This window comes from Chenopodium album, chromosome 27 (genome assembly GCF_948465745.1).
Source record: "Chenopodium album chromosome 27, dcCheAlbu1.1, whole genome shotgun sequence".
NCBI lineage: Eukaryota > Viridiplantae > Streptophyta > Magnoliopsida > Caryophyllales > Amaranthaceae > Chenopodium > Chenopodium album.
Genome location: NC_137860.1, coordinates 22,389,584 through 22,398,165, shown reverse-complemented (window position 1 = coordinate 22,398,165; position 8,582 = coordinate 22,389,584). Strand labels below are relative to the sequence as shown.

The 8,582-nt window shown below is 34.2% G+C and overlaps 1 non-coding gene and 1 pseudogene across 1 annotated transcript; one reads left to right on the top strand and one right to left on the bottom strand.

Moving 5' to 3' along the window:
- Nucleotides 1-1,366: 1,366 nt before the first annotated feature.
- LOC145619786 (heavy metal-associated isoprenylated plant protein 28 pseudogene) lies at nucleotides 1,367-1,723 on the top strand (annotated as a pseudogene).
- A 3,820-nt stretch (nucleotides 1,724-5,543) lies between these two features.
- On the bottom strand, nucleotides 5,544-5,650 carry LOC145621706 (small nucleolar RNA R71). The gene has a single exon (XR_014108515.1). It is a non-coding gene; the product is annotated as a small nucleolar RNA R71 (small nucleolar RNA).
- Nucleotides 5,651-8,582: the final 2,932 nt, after the last annotated feature.

The following is an 8,582-nucleotide window of genomic DNA, read 5'->3' as shown; positions in this document are numbered from 1 at the left end:
TAATTGACTTACTTTAGACAATATAATGATAATGATTTTTTATAATAGTTTTAATAAGTTCAAAAAAAATATAAGTTCAGATAATTTGCAAATACATTTAGAGCTAAGCTAACAAGTTGAAAAACAGGTTAAAAATAACCCATTTGCAATTTCTATGTGCTAAGCTATGATCAATATCTAATTATTAGAACCTTAATTAGTGATAAAGTCAACAACCCTAAGGCATTTGGTAACCTTTGCTTATACTTGAAATAAATTAGGCCATCACATGCACAACTAATCAAAACCCACCATTGAAGCTTCCTGCATTAACATATCCCCAAGTTTCAATTGTACAATGGTACCATAATAATATTATTTTAAGAGCTTAAAGAAAAGTCGGTGCAAATTAATCATAATCTCTACATAATTTGTATTTAATTGACTAAGGAAAACTAATACTTAATAGAGTAGAGAAAGAGCTCTTTATAAGATTGAAGAAGTACTGAACCTTGAAACTATATTCAGTTGCTCATACATAAACTTCTAACAACTCAAAATTTCTAGTATTGTATAAATTAGCATTAACTTCATTTTTTAAGAAAATGACAACGGTAAATTCTTATATTTTCTTCATGCAATGTATTACTATAATTTATTTTTTATATTTTCATTCATTAACCAATTTTTTTATATCATCATTAACCAATTATTTTGTGATCATATTATCATCATTAACCAATTTTTTTGTGATCATATTCATATTATTCAGACCACAGAAATGAGAGTGCACATGTGCTGCCCTGGATGTGAAAGCAAGATCAAGAAAACACTAGATAAAATGAAAGGTAAGAGTTTTTTGTGTACCTTAAAATTTCTCAAACTTAATCGACAAAAAGTGTAAGTGATAGAGTATAAAACATAATCCTGGGCCTCAATCATCAGCTTAAGATTTTGGTTGACTTGGTCCTTTAACATGGTATCAGAGCCAACGTGACACAAAGGTCACAGGTTTGAATCTCATCCACCCCTCCTTCAAAGTTGAATTAATTCGCACCAGGTATGGATGGGCCTGTGTTGCATCCACAGTTCAAGCCCAAAAGGCATTTCACGTGAGGGGGAGTGATAGAGTATAAAACATATTCCTGAGCCTCAACCATCGGCTTAAGCTTTTGGTTGAGTTGGTCCTTTAACAGTAAGCTAATAGTAGATATTCTGCGAATGATTGTATACATACAATATTACGTTTTTCACTTAAAAGCATCTGAAATAAGTATCTAAAATAAGTTGAAGAGATCAAGTCTTAAATAGTTAACTTTTCTTTATTTATATACTAGCTTTATAATATAATGACACGAATATAGGAGTGGACGGAGTTGAAATAGACATGGCAATGCAAAAAGTGACAGTAAACGGAATAGCAGACCAAAAGAAAGTATTGAAAGCAGTAAGAAGAACAGGGAGAAGAGCAGAACTATGGCAATTTCCATACAACCCAGAGCTAAGGAGTTTCACTCATCAATACCCAACTCAATGCCAAAGCAACGGGTCGATTGGATCGGGTTCAACATCGGCATATGGTATTACACAGGCTCAACCAGCCTCATCTTACAACTACTTCAAGCATGGGTATGATGGACATGAATACCATGGCTATAACCCTTCACTTTCTTCGTCGTTCACGACTGGAAGAACCGGTGATGCGTTTAGTGATGAGAATCCTAATGGTTGTTTCATAATGTGATACCATGATATTGACATAGTGCTGTACTTATGATCTTTCGTTTATGTTTTTTTGAGGCAATGCCAATACTTTAAGTTGGTTACATTTATTTATTTTTTATGTTTGATCTTTCTAGTAGAAAGTCGTTTTTCTTACACAAACTCCATTTATAACACTTTTTTTTTTTTTTTTTTTTGTATAACTAAAACCTCATTTTAATTTTAAGTAAGCAAGTCAAGCATATGTTCTCAAAAAAAAAAAAAAAAGTACAAGTAAATTCCCTTCAAAAGAAACTACAAGCATATTTTCTCTTTTTTTTTTTATTTTTTTTATTTTGGTGTTTAGGGAATCACAACCACTTGAGTTATCCCTCACTCTCACCCGTGCTATGTATAATGTATTGAGTAATGAGTATGAGTATTGACTATCTAAATTATTAATAAAGTATTTTATTGACTTTATTTATTTCCATTTTTCATTGATATTCGTGCTCAAGCCAACATTTAAAAGAAAAAAAAAAAATCATCAACACATTCGTGCTCATAGACGATCGTTTAAAATAGTTTTTACCTTCAACTATTAAAAAAAATATATTTAATTTTCCACAAAATTGCCCAAAGCCCCCTATATGACGGCAATATTGTGGCCCCAACCCATCAACGAAGAGAGAATTATTATCATCACTCATTATTGTCCAAGTATTCAAAAAGAAGCTAAATCAACTGAGACTTGACACACAAGAATCACTTTGGGAAGGTATTGGCAAGTAAGTAAGAAACTAATAATAATAACAACAATAATAAATGAGAATTATTAAATGTTTTTGTAAATTAGTTGGTGGCTGATTATCAATGAGGAAAGGAATATTAGACGTTGTTCGGTGGGCAAGGGGTGGGAGAGGCTTCTATTCCGAGAAAGGGGATGGGGTTGCTCCGACAGGGGGAGGGTGTTGTTTTAGTGGTCGGGGGGAAGAAAGAAGGATCCTGAATTTCTTTTTTGTTTTTATTAAAATTAAAACATTAGGACCAATTAGAAGGTGACACGTGACAAGTCCCTTCTAAAATCGGTTACCAAAATATCTAACCAGTCAAATGCTTGTTTTGAGAAAATAGTGGGTGAGATTGGCTTGTTCCCAGAACATGCAAAGATTGGCTCATTGATTAAGCAGATCGAGCAAAGGTGGGATTATTAACTCTCATTAAGATTCTCATTCTAGCTATTAACAACTATTTTGCACAAATAGTTGAATAGGTAGTGATGCTACGAGCAATTTCTATGGTCCAAGGATTTCATCTCAAATTACTAAAACAAAGAGTTTTGACTCTCAATCATATTGTCACACTATCATTATGTGAAGACAAGTAATTCTTGTTTTATTAGTCTTTTACTTAAATTAAACCAAATTTGCAGTTGGTCATCATAGTTGCCAAAACTCATAATTACCAAGCTCAAAGTGACGAAATTCAACTAGAAGCGTACACGAAGCATCAGTGTGTAGTGTCAAAGGATTTCATCCTAGACAAAGATAAAACCGTTATGTGCATGTAGCTTTTGTGAGGTTCATCAATAGAAGAAACCCTAACTTCTATTGCATTTGAGCTTATGAGAAAGTGCATCAATTTACAAAAAAAAGAAGTTGAGGAGACAGAAACAAAATGGAAGAAAAATACAGAGAAAAATACAAATTGAGAGGACAGATATATTCTAGACAGTGACAGAGCCAATTTAGGACCTGGTAGGACACGTGCCCTACAAGAAAAAAAGTGAAAATTAGTTTAAAAATTACATCCTACAATACAAAGTTAAGTATTATGTTCAAACTTAGTAGTAGACTACTGGTTAGAACTAATAAGTCTATTTTATACATATAATTATTCCCTGTCCCACGGTCATATTTGTACCTATTTGAGCTCTACGGAGCTATTTTTATTACTAATATACGTTTTCTAGTGTTTTTATAGAGTTGGTATTATTTTGTAGGAATCTGCAGATTTATGACGATTCCCGAGCTTATTAAACCACTATGAAGATATTGGAGAGGGATCGTATTTCTATGACCGTATATTAAAGCCCAAGATCGAGTTAAAGGAATTTAGTTCGGTGAATAAGGGCTCGATTAGAGAAGAGAGTGGTCTACATTATTATTATGGATTGATGGATCAAGCATTATAGAGAACTTGGACTCAAGTCAAGAAGCCCAAGTCCAAGGAGAAGCAAAGCAGTCCAACTTCAGTTGACCGGGCCCGATCGGGCAAGTTTGTTTGTTTGTCGGTTACTCGTTTTTTTTTGTGGGTTAGATATGTAGTATAAAAAGCCCATTAGTAGGCAAATTTGAGGGGAGTTAGATTTTTAGTCTTTAGTTTTTGTTCCCCAGCTTTTTACTTCGTATTAGTTTTATAATGTTTTTAGAAAGTTAAGTTGTGTTTTATTTTACTCTTATGCACTTTAGTTTTATGATTATAGTTTTCATTAGTTTGGTAATTTTAGTCTTCGTTTTGTTACTTTCATAATTGACTAGTTTTCATTACTTCCGTTTTTTTTTAGTATTAATTAATGCTTTTACCTAGTTTTATTCTAGTTGCCTTTCTTAGTTTTCTTTAATAATGCTTCTTTGAGTTTACATTATTGCTTTTAATCATGACTTATTTAATTGATTTGTTTAGTTTAGTTTTAGTTATGTGCAAGTAGTTTAATTCTAGGGTTTGTGGAGATCTATGATTAATATGAAGGGATAATTTGTTATTATTGATTATTGATATTGCATGATAATTTCTTATTGAATTGTTTTAATTCTTTGCAATTAGATTATGAATCGAGCAGATGTAATTTGATTGTGAATGTTTAGCAATATTGAATTGATGAATCGAGCAGATGTTAATTTGATATTAAAGGCTATTTTCAATAGGAACTTAGATCTAGTAAATTGCGAGAGCCTGTTAGATCTATGTTGATTAATAAATTGCGAGAGCCTGTTAATCGTGTTATTTGTGCAATGTTACTTATTGATTGTTATGTTTTATCCCGAAATATTAATTATTGGTGAACCTATGACCCTAGGCCTTCTTATTATTGATTTTCTCCCTAAACTTAATCTCCGTGGTATAGTTTCATATTACAACCAAAAATCGGTTACTTTAATAATTTAGATTATATTAATTAATTAGGAGTAGAAAGACCAGTTTCCCTGTGGATTCGACCCTACTTCCCTATCTACTTTAGTTAGAGGACTTAGTTAATTACTTTTGATTAGGGGATACGACTTTACCCTGTCAAAATTTGGCGCCGTTGCCGGGGAAACGGTTTTATTTTATTTCTGATTATTTTTGTAGTCTAGATTATTATTTTTATTTTTATTTTTTATTTTGTTTTCTCGTTTCAGAGAACGCAAGTTCTTTGAGACAATTTCTCACATATTTGTTTGTTTAGTACAGATCAAGAATCAAGCATGAATCCACCGCCACCACCTCCACCTCGCAAGCTTAGCGATTATTCGCAGCCGTCCCTGACGGATTTTCCACATCTTTCTCCTACACCAATTCTCGAGGGAGTACAATTCGAGATCAAACCCCAGTTTATTACTATGATTGAAAGAAAGCAATTTAGCGGAGCTAAGGGTGAAGACCCAAATCTTCATATTGCAGATTTCTATCAATATTGCAACACCATTAGGCAAGCTGGGGTCACACAAGGCCAAATCAGGGAGATTCTTTTTCCTTTTTCTTTGTGTGGTAAAGCTAAATTATGGTATAATGGATTGAATAGAACTGCACTTGGTATTACTGACTGGGATACTCTTGTTTTGAATTTCTATAATAAATATTACCCTGCAGAGAGGACAGCTTTGTTAAGGAGTTCAATCCTAATTTTTTCCCAAGAAGCGGATGAATCTTTATATGAAGCTTGGGAAAGATTTAAGGATTTGCGGAGAGAATGTCCCCATCATAAACTAGAACAGTGGCAGATAATCCAAGATTTCTACAATGGGCTTGGATATAATTCAAGAATGATTTTGGACTCTGCAGCTAACGGAAGATTTATGAATTTGGATGTGAATATATCGAGCAATGTTGTCGAAGAGATGGCTATTCATAATTCCCAATATGGGAATCCCGGAGGATTTGCAAATAAGGGAAAACATCAAGTCGATTCTATATCCTTTTTGCAAGCACAATTGACTTCTATTAGCCAGAAATTAGACAATATTAATAATTCTAATTCATCTTCCGTTGCTAATGTTTCTGCTATTGGTACTAACCCTGTAATATTTTGTGAAAATTGTGGTCTTGTAGGTCATTGGGCGCAGAATTGTAGGAGCTCACTTGAGAAGGTTAATGCTTTTCAGGCATATAAGCAAATTAGTCCATACTCCAACACCTACAATGTAGGGTTGAAAAATAACCAAAATATGTCGTACAATAGTACTAATGTGCCTAACCCCCCACCACAGGTACAACAACCACAGCAGAGGTACTACCAACCTCCACATCAGAGACCACAACAGGTTGTTACTCCTCCATTTGATTATGTCCTATCAGAAATCAAAACGATGTTAAGTACTATGCAGAAGCAGATGCAGAGTAGAGATGCGCAAATTGACTCATTGATAGCACATAATAAAATGATAAATACTCAGATTGCGCAACTTTCCTCTACTCTGCAAACTCGCCAGCAGGGAGCCCTACCATCACAGCCAATACAACCTACAGAATATGCGAATGCAATTACCCTGAGGAGTGGTTCACACTATGATGGGCCTCCTATGCCCAAAGATGATGAACCTGTTATAACAAAAATTGCTAATCTTGATTCCGTTATACCAAATGATGTTGTTACTAGCCCTGTAGGGCTCCAGGGTAGCACTAATATTTCTGATAATTCTTTGCAGGGTAAACTCCAGGACAAGAGTGGAGATGTACAGAAACCAGTTATCAAACTTCCATTCCCTAATAGGCATTTAAAGAGTAAGTTGGATAAGCAATTTAGTAAGTTTCTGGAGATTGTGAAGAATTTGCAGGTAACGGTTCCTTTTATAGAATTAATTACTCAAGTTCCTGCATATTTCTAAATTTATGAAAGAAATTTTGACTAGAAAAAGATCTATTAGTGAGGTAGAGACAGTTGCTTTTACTGCACAATGTAGTGCTATTTTACAGAATAAATCTCCACCTAAACTAAAAGATCCGGGTAGTTTTTCTATTCCATTTCATATTGGTAATCTGATGATTGATAAAGCTTTATGTGATTTGGGTGCTAGTGTAAGTGTTATGCCATTATATGTGAGTTCTAAATTAAATATAGGTAAATTAAAATCTACCAATATTACTCTGCAAATGGCTGACCGTTCTGTTAAATATCCTTTAGGTATTTTAGAGGATGTTCCTGTTAGAGTAGGTAAATTTTATATACTTGTTGATTTTGTTGTTCTTGATATGAAGGAAGATTCCGATTATTTTGGGTAGACCATTCCTTCATACTGTAGGGGCAATAATAGATGTGAAAAGTGGTAAACTTACATTATGTGTAGGGGATGATAATATTACTTTTAATCTGAATAATGTCCCTAAAAGCCCCATGTTAGAGGAAAAGTGCTATAGTGTTGATGTGGTTGATGTAAATAATTTTTCTAATAAGCCCCAAGCTCTCGTTAGAGATCCCTTGGAGGCGGTATTTTGTGTTGCATCTTCCGCAGGAAAAACTAATACTTGGAAAGATGATGTGGATGCTATAGAAAGAGATCTAAATTGTGTAGGACTTGGGTTTGAGGATGAACAAGTGGAGAAAGAGAAGCAAGTTGTAGAGTTTGAGGCCGTAGTGAAAGTCCCACCCGATCGGGTGGCATTTGCTCAAACAAGGAAAAATATGAAGAAAATTAAGGCCAAGAAGAATTCTCGTGCAGCAAGTCGTAAAAAACGACGTGGTCGGACTCTAGAGGCGGTCCCGATCGGGCCACGCTCGCCCGATCGGGCGCGAGACCGCGGCAGCAAAACTGGGCGAATTCAAACAGCCATAACTTTTGCGTTTCTTAACGAAATTTTGCGTGTGACCTATCATTGGAAATCTCTTCAAGTCTACTTTGTAATGCAATTAGAATCACGTCATTATCATTTGTATAAAAAAGTTATGAGCAAAATAGTAGACCTGACTCGTTTTTTCCTCTTCTCTTACTAACACTTTGTTTCCTTTTTGTCCAAAATTGTACCAAGGTGATGCATTGCAATGTTTGGGATGGTGGTGGATACAAGTTTGATGATGAGGGGTAGTCACTTGGATTACTAGCTTCCCTTTAAGCCAATGAGGACATTGTCTGATTTAGCTTGGGGGGGATTTCTTGTATATGTAGGTACCTTTTCTTTCCTTTTTTCTTTTTATTTTTATCTTTCTTTGGTGTGCTTAGTTTAGTTTTTAATGCTTTCTTAGTATAGATTTTATTACTTTCTAGTATAATTTTACTGCTTTTCTTAATCAAAAAATACAAAAAAATTGAAACATTAAAAAAAATCCAAAAATACGTTCCAATGAATGATAAATCATGCTTCCCTGTGCCCCTTGATGAAAAAGTTTTCGAAATTGTTTTTATTCTTGGTGTGTGATGATAGATATTGTGGATTAGTTGATCATGATTTGATATTTGATTGCCTTGGATTCCTAAACATGCGTCAATTTTGTCCAACTACTTGTGAATATAGTGCTTGACTAGTTGATTTGGTTAGGAATGTGTGTTTAGTTCCTGGTATGTCAATGAATTTGAGTATTGGTTTGCAACTATGAGTAGTGTTTCATGACTCAATATTATGCACATGTGGAGGACGAAGGCATTCGTTCTTTTAGGTAGCCTTCATATTTATTTAGATACATTTGTTCCCTTCTTGCTACCCATGTT